The sequence below is a fragment of the Balaenoptera ricei genome, chromosome 7 (assembly GCF_028023285.1).
Source record: "Balaenoptera ricei isolate mBalRic1 chromosome 7, mBalRic1.hap2, whole genome shotgun sequence".
In the NCBI taxonomy this organism is placed as follows: domain Eukaryota; kingdom Metazoa; phylum Chordata; class Mammalia; order Artiodactyla; family Balaenopteridae; genus Balaenoptera; species Balaenoptera ricei.
In genome coordinates this window covers 32559535-32575422 of record NC_082645.1, presented here as the reverse complement: position 1 = coordinate 32575422, position 15888 = coordinate 32559535, and the positions used below count along the sequence as shown (strand labels likewise).

General features: G+C 34.6%; 1 protein-coding gene and 1 non-coding gene across 2 annotated transcripts in view; one reads left to right on the top strand and one right to left on the bottom strand.

Annotated features, from left to right (window-relative positions):
• Positions 1-15888, top strand: part of LRP1B (LDL receptor related protein 1B) — a 1532882-nt gene that overhangs the window by 383521 nt on the left and 1133473 nt on the right. The window lies entirely within an intron of this gene.
• Positions 11955-12027, bottom strand: TRNAV-CAC (transfer RNA valine (anticodon CAC)). Its single transcript has one exon. It is a non-coding gene; the product is annotated as a tRNA-Val (tRNA).

Genomic DNA, 15888 nt, shown 5'->3' with positions numbered 1-15888 from the left:
GTTAAAAATCAAGTCAGATTACAATCAATCAGATTTTAATGGCTAATTGCTCACTAGGGTCAGGGTAGAGAATTATAGCATAAAAATTTATGTACTAACAGTCTGTTTTCATGAAATCTAATAAGAAATGAAATATTGGAAAAGTTCTATATAAGCTGGCTTATTTATCTTTGTTTTGGCCCTCACTTTTCTGCTCCCCTTGGGAAATCCAACCCAAAAAATAATTCACTAACTACTACATAAATATATAAATGGGAAAATCATGATCATGAAAGTACCTAACTGTCTAAATGAAATGTACAGGTGATGACTGGAAGGAAAGAGAGCAGGTGAAAAATCACTTGCTTCTAAACTGAGAGTTTTTATCAAGCATTCAGGTAGATCTATTATTTCTTTGTCATTGCAAAGAAGCTTTGCTGGTATGTTTTTATCAGATGAGAATAAGGACATAGGCCCAATCAGGAACTTGATTATTTCATGTACTTCAGAATACTCAAACTGAATGTCATTTTTTGAAAATCTATGTTTCAAATATAAGTAATTTCCATGCTTATTTTATTTAAAACACCAGTACTGCAATTTCTTATTCCTGTGATTTTTCAAAGTAAATCGGGTTCATTGATACCTACTACAAGGTTACCCCAAGGGCTAATGCCATGGGAATGTATAGTGTGAGTAAATTACTGAGAGATTCATATAGGGTTTCAATATGTTCATGATAGTTCTGGCTTTATACTGAACCTGGATGTGTAGAACATTGTTATAGCAAGGCTTATAGTCAAACATAGTGTTAATGAGATTGATGCAGTACTTGAATTGAAGCAATGAAAAAGATGGAAGCTTTTAAATACTTCATATCACTAAAAATCACAAAGTCATGAAATATGTGAAACATATAATTATTTTTAATTTCATTTAATTCAGATTGCCTTTCAAATCAGAGTGGGTATAGTAATGAAGATTCAGAAAGTCCAGTCCTTTAGAGTCACTAGTCCTAGAAGTTAAAACTGTTTCAAGTGATGAGTGCCCTTGAAATAGTTACTTAACGAGATGAAGGCTTAAAGCTCCATCAAAATTTAGAGACTACTGATTCTTAAGCTTGAAGGTATCATCAACCTAATCTGACAGCAATTGTGCTACTGGTTTTATGTAGATATTATGTCTTTTGACTGAATCACTTTTTTTTTTTTAAACACTTTTATTATTTATTTATTTATTTATATTTTTGGCTGTGTTGGGTCTTCGTTTCTGTGCGAGGGCTTTCTCTAGTTGTGGCAAGCGGGGGCCACTCTCTTCATCGCGGTGCGCAGATCTCTCACTATCGCGGCCTCTCTTGTTGCGGAGCACAGGCTCCAGTCGCGCAGGCTCAGTAATTGTGGCTCACGGGCCTAGTTGCTCCGCGGCATGTGGGATCCTCCCAGACCAGGGCTCGAACCCGTGTCCCCTGCATTGGCAGGCAGATTCTCAACCATTGCGCCACCAGGGAAACCCTAACTGAATCACTTTTTAAAATAATTTTATAATACAGCTGTTATGTCGAAGTCACTGATAATAAGACATATGGAAAATCAATGTAAATACCTTTTATTATATTTATGTTCTTTTCTCAAAGATCCAAAAGCACTTTTACATTTATAACTAAAATATATATATATATAAATGTAGGTATTATAGACAGTGAAAAGAATAACCAAAATAATGAAGATGGTAGTGTATTAAATGTAATTTAGAGATAGAAATATCAGGGTTGATTTCAAAGCATAGATTGTACCACAAAGTAAGAATCAGCAAATTTTGAAAAAATATTTTAAATCTACTATAAGCATTTTTGTTTTAAATCTATAAGCATAATTAATTCTAGGAACCTATACAAAGGCAGCAGTTATGAGGTCTTTGTTGTTACCTCTGACTTTACCAGGTTATAAACCTGTCCTTTCATTTAAATAGCTCTTTGGATATCTGTAAAAATTTTGGCTATGGGAACAAAGTAAGATGAGTAAGCTTTTTTCACTGGAAAGAATGGCCTAGAATATTGGGGGAGGGGTGGTGATGACTCTTCTGCATCTTATAAAGTTAGATATTCGTGCAGGCAGCTTAAATATTCCCACTTCTCCCAGTCGCTGTGGTGCCAGCCCTGAGCCTGCTGTGGAAAACAATTATTATTCTTGCCAGTTCACTGCTCTCTCTGTCTGTGTACCAACCGTGGAAGATATCTGCCCCAAACAAAAATCTCTGGCTGTTGAATGGTGAGAAGACAATTATAAACAGCTGCTTTTCAGATAGGTACAGTATAGTCATGTGCATCAGCCAGTGCCAATGCATCTGCATAGTGTAGTACCACAGAGACGGTGGTTATCTGCCAGGAGGGAGGGGTTAGGGAAAGGAGTCATTAGAGAGGGAAACAAATGACTAGGGCAGCAAAATTAAAACATCCCTCTTCTCCTTTTGACCTTTTAGCACCCTCTGTTTCCTCCTTCCAATTTCCAATTTTCATGTTTTTCCCTTCATAAAAATAGAATAGTCTAGAATGTGATAGATAACATCATTTTTCTCTACAGGCTTTTTTTTTTTTTTGCACTGTAACAGATTTAATTATCAAGCAGCATAATTCCTTCTCTTTCTTAATATCTTTAACACCAAGTCATGCATTTGAGAAATTGGTGGAACACTTCCAACTTCACAGATATTCTATGCTACCAAGAGTCCCATGACTTACACAAAATAGCTTGAATACTAAGAAGTAGGGAGTTTTTCAAACATGAAACGAAACAAGAAAAAAAGAGAGGAGAGTCAGTAAGGGATGATAATATCATCACCAATAAGTATATAAGCATAAATGTCATTTGATCTGTTGAGAAAGGATACATACACAAAGGTTAGTATGTATATATCTAAAAGTTGTAGATAAAAAGTGACCCAAAATGGAGAATGAATGTGTATGTGTGCGTATATATTTTGTAAAAAGCCATTTTTATATTATTATTCTTACAATTTTTCATTAAACAAAAAAATATATCTGTACCTAAAAAGCTTATCATCTGTAAATTTCCTAAGGTATGTTTGTGGTTTAAGCTGAAATCTATAGTAGATGTGAACACAGGAAGACATTCAAGAAAACATTCTCAAAAATAAAGTAGAATTTCAGTGCAGGTTCATTGACTTACAATTTTGCTTTGTGGATGTCTAATTTTTCCACTCTCATTTGTCCTTCTTCGTTCAGTAAAATTTTTTGAAATTCAACTATGTTCCCAACCCATCCTAAGGTTAAGTACTATGTGAACATGCGTACATGTGAAAGTAATTATAATAATAAGAGCTAATATTTAATCAGTGGTTCCTGTTCATTAATTCATTTACCTTTTGTTATAACCATATGCGACAGGTACTATTATTATCCCCATTTGTAGATGAAAAAAAGTGAATCCTGGAGTCACAGTAAGGTTATATCACTTGATAGTAGTCATTCCTTCATTCAAAAATATTTACTGACCATTAGCTATATGTCAGACCTTATTTAGATACGTTAAATATAGTAATAAACAAAACAAAATCCCTGACTTTGCAAATTCTGTATTGTGGCGGTATGATGTCTTCCTCAACAACCAAGACAGAAACTTAAAGCTAAAAGTGAAAATGAAAGGATGGAAAATATTCCAAGGAAACAGTAGCCAAAAGAAAGCAAGAGTAGCCATACTTACATCGATCCAAAAACTGTCAAAAGAGACAAAGGGTGTTATCTGATGATAAAAGGGTAAATTTACCAAGGAGATATAACAATTTTATATCCACCCACATCAGAGTACGCAAATATATGCAGTCAATTTTGGCAGAACTGAAGGGAGAAATAGCAATAACACGATAATAGGAGATATCAATACTCTACTTCCAATAATGGGTAGAACATCTAGGCAGAAAATCAGCAAGGAAACAGAGGACTTGAACAACACTACAGACAAAATGAACCTAAAAGAAATATATAGGACATTCCAACCAACAGCAGCAGAATACACATTATTCTCAGGTACATACAGAACATTCTTCAGGATAGAACATATACGTGTTATTTCCCACAACAAGGCTTAACAAATTTAAGAAGATTGAAATCATACCAAGTATATTTTCTGACCACAATGGAATGAAACTAGAAATTAATGGCAGGAGAAAAACTGGACAATTCATATAGATGTTGAAATTAAACAATACACTCTTAAACAGCAAATGGGTCAAAGAAGAAATCCAAAGGAAAATCAGAAAATATCTTAAACAAAAACAAAACATACTAAAATGAATGGGATACAACAAAAGCTGTATGAAGAAAGAATTTTATAGTGATAAATTCCTACATCAAAAAAAAAAAAAAAAAACCTCAAATAATCTAACTTTTACCTCAAGGAACTAGAAGAACAAATTAAGCCCAAAGTAGCAGAAGGAAGGAAATAGAGCAGAAATAAACGAGATAATAGAAAAACAATAGGAAAAAAACCAACAAAACTAAGAGTTGTTTTTGTAAGATCAACAAAATTGGTAAATCTTTAGCTAGATTAAGAAAAAAGACTCAAATAAATAAAACAGGAAACATCATAACTGATGCCACAGAAGTTAAAAGGATCATAAGAGACGACTATAAACAATTACATGCCAGCAAATTGCATAACCTAGAAGAAATGGATAAATTCCTAGAAACTTAAATCTACCAAGACTGAATCATGAAGAAATAGCAAATCTGAACAGACCTTTAACTAATAAATTACATGCTACAACATGGATGAACCTTGAGGACATTATGCTGAATGAAATAAACCAGTCACAGACAGACAAGTATTGCGTGATTCCACTTATACGAAGTATCTCTAAAGCAGTCAAACTCATAGAATCAGAAAGTATAAATGTGACTGGGGGTAAGACGAGGGGGTGGAAATAGAGAGGTGCTGTTCAATGGGTATAGAGTTTTTGTCATGCAAGGTGAAAAAGGTTTAGAGATCTGCTGTACAACATTGTGCTTACACTTAACAGTGCTGTACTGGCCACTTCAAAATTAGTTAATAGGGTTGATGCCCTGTTATGTGTTTTTCACCATAATAAAAATAAAGCAACCTCCACATTTTTCCTATATTGGTAAATATGCCTGGGTAAGATTCTTTTAATATGCAAATTAAATTAAATGCTAACATTATATATTCATGTCCCCCTTACACTTAATAAGACTTCAAAGTAAAGATACGAAAAAATATATTAACCAAACTTCAGTTGAGAATGAAAAAAACAAGGTGAATTTACTTCTTACCATAAAATTAGTATTACTCTTTATAAAGGAAATTAGAACATTAGATCGAACTTTGGTAATTATTACATAGTGACTTTCCAACTTGTTCCCCAGTAGAACTATTTTACATTCACCCTCTGCAGAGAATCGCATTTCAGAAAACAAATTTAAGTAGTGTTCCTCTCCTTGAAGAACAGGGCTTGGGAAAGGTCAAGTTTATATGTTAAAGCCCTTTCCTTCTTTACCTGCTCCAAAGACTCCACAAAGTATTGTTTAAAAACGTTTATTGTGGGGCTTTCCTGGTGGCGCAGTGGTTGAGAATCTGCCTGCCAATGCAGGGGACACGGGTTCGAGCCCTGGTCTGGGAAGATCCCACATGCCGCGGGAACAACTAGGCCCATGAGCCACAATTACTGAGCCTGCGCGTCTGGAGCCTGTGCTCCGCAACAAGAGAGGCCACGATAGTGAGGGACCCGCGCACCGCGATGAAGAGTGGCCCCCGCTTGCCGCAACTAGAGAAAGCCCTCGCACAGAAACAAAGACCCAACACAGCCATAAATAAATAAATAAAATTTAAAAACGGCTACTGTAAACATAATAATGTCATGTAAACATAATAATGATATAAATAATAGTTGTAAAATATTGAGAATTTGTTATGGGCCAACTTTTGTGATAAGCAATCTATATATCTTGCCTAAATCAATCCTTATAATAATCTTATGAAGGAGAGATTATTATTTTTGTCATGTTATAGATGAAAAACAGAATCATTAAGTAAGTGGAAAAGTTACTTACCTCATGAGGTGCAGAACCAAATTTGACCTCAGTCAGCCCCATGGAATCTAGCTTACTATTTTAACTACTGCTCTATTGCCGGGCAGAAAGCTTCAGTGATTAATACAGCTCCACAACTGAATTTTCTGTACCGAATGATGTTTTCATTGCAAGTATTGATCAGATGGATTGAAAACTTTGCCAAATTTTCACTTTTTTGGTTCCTATAGACATTTTACTTAAAAGTAGTGGTAAGTCATTACCTTCGCTACAGTATTAGAGAGGTCATATTCAGAAGAAGAGTCTGGAGACTAACTTAAATTGCATTTTCTATGTATTTTTAAGTTTGTTTTTTTTTTTAACAGCTTCTGCTTCTGTTATATTTGTTAAAATCAGCCTCTGAATTTAGTGTTCTGATTTTTAAGATCTTAATTGCTTTAGTGCCCTGAGAATTTTTTTTAGTACATCTCCTTTTTCTTTGTAATCACCTATGCTGCTGTCTTAGCTCAGGCTTCTATAACAAATTATTGTAGACTGGGTGGCTTAAACAACAAATACTTCTTTTGCACAGCTCTGGAGCCTGGAAATCAGAGATAAGGTTGCCAGTATGGTTGCATTCTGGTGAGGGCCCTTTTCCTGGTTTGTGGATGGCTGTCTTCTTGCTATGTCCTTATGTGGCAGAGAACAGAGAGAGAAAGCAAGCTCTCTTGTCTCTTATGAGATCACAAATCCCATCCTAAGGGCTGTAGGCCCATGACATAATTAACCCCCAAAGGCTGTACCTCCTAATACCATCCCATGGGTGTTAGGGTTTCAACATAAGAATTTGGGGAGGGGGCATAAACATGGAGTCCATACAACTATTTTCTGAAGTAAGAAAAAAAAGTAATTGTGGGGAGAGAATTCCTTACAAGTAATCTTTAAAATTAAAAGTAGAACTGAAATGCATACATGGCAAGCTTATTTGTCTGCAGTTGTTTGGCCTCCCATGAAGCTTATTCATGAATTGCCACTTTCTTAAGAGTTAAGAAGAAAGTGAAGGACTGAATTTCCCTGAGAAAATAAAGTAGTATGAGGAGAAATAAAGCTAATTTTTAAAAAATAAAGTAAAATTAAAAATAATCCATCATGCTCTGACAGGTAATCAATTGTTATTAATACCATCATTATAGATTTGTGAAAAATGTGTTTCATTTGGGGCTGTCTGGATATAATAGTACAGTTGACACTTGAACAATGCAGGGGTTAATCCACGTACAATTTATAGTCAACCCTCTGTATCCAGGGTTCCTCTGCATCCCTGAATTCAACCAACCACAGAATGTATAATATTGTAGTATTTACTATTGAAAAATATCCAAGTATAAGTGGACCTGTATAGTTCAAACTCATGTTGTTCAAGAGTCAACTGTATATGTATTTAGGATGACCATTCACACCTCCTAATGTAGTTTTTTTTTTTAAGATTAGCTATTCTCTTGAAGAAATATGAATGGCAGAGCAGTCTACTTTTGATGAGAACTAAGGTGCAATGTGGGAAAAATCAAATGAGTGGTGTGTGTTAGGAATTAAGTCTAGTATGGGAGCTACACAACCAAGGAAGGATCTTAAGAAAGAACATTATAAAAAAATATACTTCAGTTATATCAGACTTGTCACAATAAATTCCGTTAAGGCCCAAATATGTGCATACTCATTGATTCAAGTGCTGTGTAGATCATTTAAGGTTTTTTGGTTGCAAACCATGGAACCAGTTCTGGTTATAAACAATAATACTATTATTTGGAGAAATATCCGATGAATATTCAGGAAAGTTGTATATTAACGATTGTAACCGAAACAGTATAGAAACCCAGAATAGTTCTGGGAATGTGGACTGTGAAAAATGGTTCCCTATCTCTTTTCCTTCTTTAATGCCTGCTCAAGAATTAAAGCCCCTGCAAGACGGGAATAAAGACACAGACCTACTAGAGAATGGACTTGAGGATATGGGGAGGGGGAGGGGTGAGATGTGACAGGGTGAGAGAGTGGCATGGACAAATATACACTACCAAATATAAAATAGATAGCTAGTGGGAAGCAGCCACATAGCACAGGGAGATCAGCTCGGTGCTTTGTGACCACCTAGAGGGGTGGGATAGGGAGGGTGGGAGGGAGGGAGATGCAAGAGGGAAGAGATATGGGAACATATGTATATGTAAAACTGATTCACTTTGTTATAAAGCAGAAACTAACACACCATTGTAAAGCAATTATACGTCAATAAAGAAGTTTAAAAAAAAAAAAAAAAGAATTAAAGCCCCTGGAGAGAGAGAGTTTTATTTGCTTGGTTTGGATAACATGCCTGCACCACCCTAGCAAGGGCTGTTGGAAGGAGGAAAGTATCTGATTTACAATTTCACTAAGAAGGTACACAATGAGAAAGAAGCTCCCAAATTTGGATTTTATAAAGAGTGGAGAGGGGATACTGGAGAGACCAAAATTAAATGTCCACTTCACAGTGTCTTTCACAACTGAAGTGAAATCTTCAGATAATAGCCTGTGAGCACACCACCATCTACCTCATCTTTTAAGATCTCAATGAGAAAAACAGCATGGGGAAGAGGTTTTAGTTTTGATCTTGTGTTTTTTATTGCTCTGTAAAAATTAGCACAAACTTATAGTTTAGAACATTACAAGTTTATCCAATACAGTCTCCTGCTGAAGGTGTAGGTAGGGCTACCTTCCTTTTGGAGGCTCTAGGGCAGAATCCATTTTCTTATCTTTATCAGCATCTAGAGACCTCCCGCATTGCTTAGCTCATGGCCTTGTTCTTTCATCTTCAAAGCCATCAAGATCTCATCTCTCTGACCATTTTTCCATAGTCCTATATCCCTCTGACCACAGCCAGGTAAGGTTCTCCACTTTTAAGGATTCATGATTAGATTAATAATCCAGCACAATCTTCCCATTGCAAGGTCCTTAATCTTCAGCCTCTAGAAGCCCAGTTCCCTATGCACTGTGGCACGGAGTCACCTAAGGTCCTTAATCTTAATCACATCTTCAAAGTCCCCTTTGTCTTATAAGGTAATTTATTCATTCACAGGGTCCTGGGATTAGGAAATGTACATCTTTAGAGAGCTGTTATGCCATCTACCACAGAGTCTATTTTATGCTTGGAAAGGCATAACTTTGGGGGATTCAGGATTTATAATCTCTATCTGCATGGATTTTTTCTCTTCGATTACTCCCTTTATTACTAGTTTTTATTTTTTCTCTAATTTTTAGGAAAATTCTGGGAGGTTAGAATGAATAAAATTCTTTTGGAAATATGTTGTCCATGACAAAAGTGTACTTTTAATAAATTACACAAGAGAACAAGAAATAACTGTTCTTGGCTACTCCTCTAGCTGTGGTGAGCACAGTACATACACAAGGTCTTGATAAAACATAGTGCTTGATTATGACAGTGGCATAGTTGAGAGAAAGTACTCAACTCCCCTCTATTGGTTAATGGGAGTTAAAGAGCAGCATGACTATGTGCTTTTGCTTCGGAAAGTTACCTTTGCATTTATCAGGAATAATCCTTTATGTAAAATAAATCATTGCATAAGACTGTTTGGAACCAAAGAGAGACTGCAGGTGGGAAAAGAGCTGATTTGTATGAAATCTCTTTCCTGCTGTGGAACCCCAGCGTGGAAATCTGATTAATTTAAGAAAATGACATCAGCAGGGCTTTAAGCTATAAAAGTTCTTTCAGATGAAGAGGTCAGTCGGCCCTGGAATTAAAAGTCATAATCTGGGGCTGGGTAAGAACTGCAGGCATTTAACTCCGTTAGCCAAAGCTGATAGTTTTACAGTTTCCAAATAGTTGCCTGTTGTGGTAAAGTTGCCTGGTGTTTGCTGATTAGCAGTAGGTTATTGCGGATTGTTAATTTTGCACAGCAGAGAGGAAATGTTGAAATACAGTCATGGTCCTTTTCATATTTCAAGACAGCCTGGTGTGAGGTGCAGTAGTTTCAGAAAACCCAGTGAAGATCTTGTTCTATTTATATGCTGGTTCAAAACCAAATTCTCTGCATGAAAAAAGAAATTAAAAAATTCTTAGCACAGCAGTCTTGTTTATGCTTTTAACGAATCAGTACATTGTAGCACTCTTTTGCTCAGCTTAGATTTTTTTCTCTTGACATATTTAGAGTAATTTTTTGATCAGCCATGCTTTATGTGCCATTGTTTTTCTTGTCTCTGATAATAATCAATTTTTGACACTGGAAGTCAGAGGAAGTCAGATGAAAGCCAACTGAATTTGTTGGATCAACTGCATTAGCAGTGCAGAATACACAGACACACACGTGCGCACATATATATCCTCATGCACAGGCAACAGCTGTAAATGTTCAAAAGCAGCTGATGTTTCATATTGCATCTATTCAAGCAAGTCTGACACCTGCAAATGTATCAACATAAATCCTGTTTTCACACTAATTTTCATATATTATTACTCAATTCCATACCTGTTTCAAGGGGGTGAAATGGGTAAGCAGTTACTTTAAGTTTCTTTTAAGACCCTTGAAATTTTCTGGTTTTCTCCTTAAGAGGTGTCACCCCATCCTTTCCAAGTTTATATGAAATATAAAGAACAGACATTGGAGATATTTACACCCGACATTGATCTGTTCCCAAAGTTGAAACAGTTGTTACATTTACTTCATTGAATTTTTAGTTTAACTTTAAGTTTTCTGTGACTTCATTTTTTCTTGATTTTATCGTAGGCTAGGGATACCCTTAGTCCATATTGCCAAAGGCTAATTTGAACTATGAGGACTAAGTATTATTCTCTTGGTGTCTGTAGTATATTTTTTCTTCTGTTTCCTTATCTGAGACTCAGTGATTTATAAGAACATTAAAATAAGCCTATCTTCTTAGAAATTGAAGCTGAAATTATAGATTTGTAAAATTCAAAACAAGTAAAAATTTCAGCAAATTGTTAATACTTAAATATTCTTTAAGAGGGAAAACCTGCATAGCTAAGAGGGTTTAAAATGTAAAATGAAAGGACATTTTTTGTGCTTGTATAACGATATCCTAATTGAAATACATTATCACTGAAATATGCCTTAAAATAATGGAAAGCTGTCATAAGAGATGTAATTCTGTGAAATATTGTAAAATCATGATTTAATTTGAGAAATAAGCCAAAATGCTTATTAGGGTCTTTTATTTATTTTCAAATTCAGGGACAATATTCCATTTTGGCTACATATAATCTTATAAGCAAAATCACATCATAGGACATAAGTTTTAAAACAAAAATTCAATCAAAATGCCATTGCCTGAAGATATCCATGATGAATGTGTTGTATTATTGAATATTCTTCCAGATGTAGAAATAGATAGCTACGATTTCATACACACATACATGCTTGCATGTTGGCATGCACACACACACACACACACACACACAGAGTGGTGTATAAAGAAAAGTATATTTTTACATAAATTGCATTAAACTATATGTTATGTAACCTAATGTTTTACTCAATTTATTAATGATAATTTATGTTAATATAGACCTGCATCATCTTTTCAAATAGCTATATTGTATCCCTTTGTATGAGAAAATCATTGTTTATTCAATGTATTCTCTACTGCTGATTATTTAGGTTGTTGTATTTTTTTTCTCATATAATTGTCACAATTAAAATTATTTTATTTTATTTGTTTTTTTAAAATAAGTGATTATGTTTTTTGGGTTTTAAAAAATATTTATTTATTTTGGCTGCACCGGGCCTTAGTTGCGGCATGTGGGATCTTCGCTACGGCATGTTTAGTTGCGGCATATTTACTTGCAGCATGCAGGATCTTTTAGTTGCAGCATGCGGACTCTTAGTTGCAGCACGCGGACTCTTAGTTGCGGAATGCATGTGGGATCTAGTTCCCCGACCAGGGATCGAACCCGGGCCCCCTGCGTTGTGAGCACAGAGTCTTACCCACTGGACCACTGGGGAAGTCCCTAAAATTCTTTTAAATTCATTTTATCCTTTCATCCAGTGGTTTCTGAATGAAACCATATGCATCACATTCCTGACCACCCAATTTAGTAATTGCATTTCCCTTTCACATAATTATTTTTTTTATCACATCACCCTCATTATTTTATGGCCTTTATTACTGTTTGGAATTACTTTGTTCATTTATTTGTTGCCATGGTTGTATTGACTTGTAGAATGTTTCACAAGAGCAGAGAAATTGTCTCTCTTTTGCACTACTATATCCACAGATATTGTATATACATCTGTGTATCTTGTACATACTAGATGTGCTATAATATTTCTTGAATGAATGAATAATTTGCAGGTGTATGCTATGGGCCAGAGTTTATACTCTGTAGAAGGAGAGGGGAAGGGAACCTTACACTTACTGAACGTCTTTTGTGTGCTATAGCTTTATAGAAGTTGTCTCATGTAAATCTTACACTAATCCTCTGATAATGATTTTATTTTCCCAATTTTTCTTATGAACAAATGGATGACTGAAAAATGTTACATAAATTATTCATGGTAACACAACTCTGATAACTAACGGAGCCAAGATTCGAACCCAAGTATGCTTGTATGAAAAGCCTGTATTCTTTCCACTGTGCACACAGCCACCTACTTAACTAGTTAACATATTTTGTTGGAGATAAATTAACATAACTTATTATATTTCAGGGCTAGTGCATATTTTTCCCACTTAATTTAATACTCTGAATCACTTGAATGATAGGTATATACTATAGCATGTTTGCATTGAGGAAACTAAGTCTTTGAGAGATTAGTAACTCATTCAAGACCAGGAAGCTAGTAAATGGAAGTCTGAGTTGGATCCATCTGACCTTAAAACTCTGTATTGTACTGTATCCCATGCAGAGAAATTTGTTGTAATAGTGCTTGCTGCAATCTAGCCTTATCTATCTTGCTATATATACTTAAGAGAAAGTCAATATCTTTGATCAAATACCTTGTTTAATACAAACATAAATCTCATGGACATACATAGAAGTTAACTGGTAAGGGCCCTGGGGAAGAATAAATATATTTTTATATGTTATTTATATATAAAATGACAAAGTAAAAGAGAAAGAAAGGGAGCAGATGATATGATGATATAGTAAATGACATTTAACATGGAATAAACCATTTTTCAATAAACTATTTGAAATGAATAGAATCGAATGACTAAATTTATTTTGAGCATTCATTTATTAATAAGAACTTTACTTCTGATATATATGAAAAAAACATAGATTTTTTTGCACCATGTGTTGTTACTTTATTGATTAGTTTCATAGAAGATTCTCTAGTTGTGATAATGAATATGGACCTGGCTTTCTTGACTCACTGCTACTTTTCAGATATTTTTAATGGTCAACAACACCACCTATGGCAAAAAAAATCTCCGTTTAATCAAGGTTCTGCCCAAAATAAAGATGAGAAATAATTGTTTCCATTTTTCACAGGTTTTGTGTTACTCTAATCACTTGCATTTCATTCTTCCTAGAACCACTCAAATATGCTGACCTGAAAGAAGACTCCTATGAGTCCCATCCTAATAAGCCTGTTGGGTCAGTATTAATAAAACCATAGGAACTGATAATTTATTCATTTCTGTTTCAAGTTATGCTCTTATGCATTCCCCACTATTTCAATTTGATGATAACCTAGAATATATTCAACTTTATGAATTTTTTTCACTAAAATATCTGTATTAACTTATTACGCCTGTACTCCTAAACCTGTGTTTTCAGAAAAATAAAATTCAGCTCTATAACACAAAACATCACTCCAAAGCTAAAAGGCATGTATTAGATTCTTCGAACTTGTTATTAAACTTTCTTTCCTCCTTCATGTTCTGCTCTCCTTCCTGTCTACTTTCTTTTTAGGATTATTATTCTAAGAATTATCTGTACTTTTTGTAAAAGAACTTGAAGTAAACATGGCTTTTGAAAAGCAAGAAAAATGAAACTGAGTTCACTTCAGGTAACTGCTACCATCCTCATCACATCAGTGAAACATATACATGATTGTTGAAATTTCTAAGCAGATTCTTTATTCTGAAAACTAGCATCAGGCCTACAATGTTGTGTGCTATTGATTGGGACTTTGAACAATTAATCACCTGTTTGTTTGAGATGAAGTGAGATTGGGTAATTGTATTGACAAGTAATTTACAATACTTTTATCTTAATTTTTTATGACAATGATTTAGACACATCTGGAACCTTTCTAAATTTCTTTCTATACGACAGTATCCACACTGTATAGATTACCTGAAGGATTTGGAGACCCAGGAAGAAGGATGCAAAAAAGCAGGAATGTCTTCTCATTCCACAGAAGGATTATGAAACAGACTCTATTCCCAGATGATGGGAGTGATCTTTAGAATGGAATCAGAAGTAGGGCAGCATTAGCCTAGGGGAGTCTATGTATACAGAAATGTGGGATGAAACAAAGCCACACTCAAAAATAATCTTTGAGAATTGAATTAGCCACAAAAGCTCTTTTCTTGAGCGCTCCAAATTTAAAGTAGATTGTTATGTCATATAGTGGAATTAGGGGTTTTAAAAGAATCTGAAATCAGTATCAGTAACAGATTAGCAGCTCCTGAAAATTTTTAAGGTCAAATATAACTAAGCCACTATCTCATTGAAGTACATATCAGTTAATCCCAGCGTTTCATGAATCACGCGCTGAACAATTGTTTTAAACCCTAGCTAAAACCCCAGACTCCATTTGTATGTTAATAAAATTTCTGAGAACGGTGGAAGCTTATTTTAGACCTCATGTAAAATTCAGCCACATATAGATGAAATGACCAGATTTTCACATTCCTAAAATAATTAAGATCACATGCCCTTACTTAAGAGGGTCTTTCATAAAATGCAAAGGGTTGAATTAAACAGGGAGGGAATGAATTGCAGTGTTTATATTTAGTTTTGCAATTTTTAGATGTCCCTTTTAAAGAAATGCAAAATAGTGACTGTTAATTTATTCTAAAATATTTTAAGCAACTAAATCTTCTAAAACATATAAGAAATAAACTTTGTCAACATCACCTTAGCTTCATGGATAAATCTGTTACTGAACTAGACAGAAGCTTATTTTTTTAGGTTTTAAGACAGGGTCTTGATTGTTGGCCTCAATACACTTTACTTTGCACTCAATTCTATAAGGCCCAAAATGAATTAGTTCATACCATTGTAGTCCAAAATCTCAGGAAATGGAGGCACTTATCTTTTTCTCAGTGTCTTCATTCCAGGAGGCAAATAGTGATTTGCCCCTGTCCTCTTCATCTCATAGCCAGAAGTTAGATGACTAGTGGGAAGTTAAGTGGGAAAGAAATGCTTGGATATAAGTGAAATAGAAAGGAGTTCTCATTCCAATCTAATAAAAAGTCAATATTTTCAGTACCATGATATGAATGAAGGTATCATTCTAAAGATTTAGATTTTCTGTAGTGAAACAGATTATTTTGAAATGTCTCAGTAGATCCTCCAAATTTAAGCTAATGATCTATTTAGAAAGGTCTGAACAGTGTTTCTTAATCATGATGATATTAACACCTTCACAGTGCTTTGGAACTTGCAAATGTTTTGATTGTATGTATAATAACATAAACACACGATATTTCAGGAAATACTAAAATATACAGATAGATACACCTTTAGTTCACCTTAGTTTTCAGTTTCATTGTAAAATGTTTCTGTAGGGTTGCCTTGGAATATTTACATCAAACAGTTAATTATTTACATAAAGTACTATTAAAATAATCCATTGGATGTCCATTTGGAAGCCTTGGACACTAATACTTCTTGGTTGACTGATCTA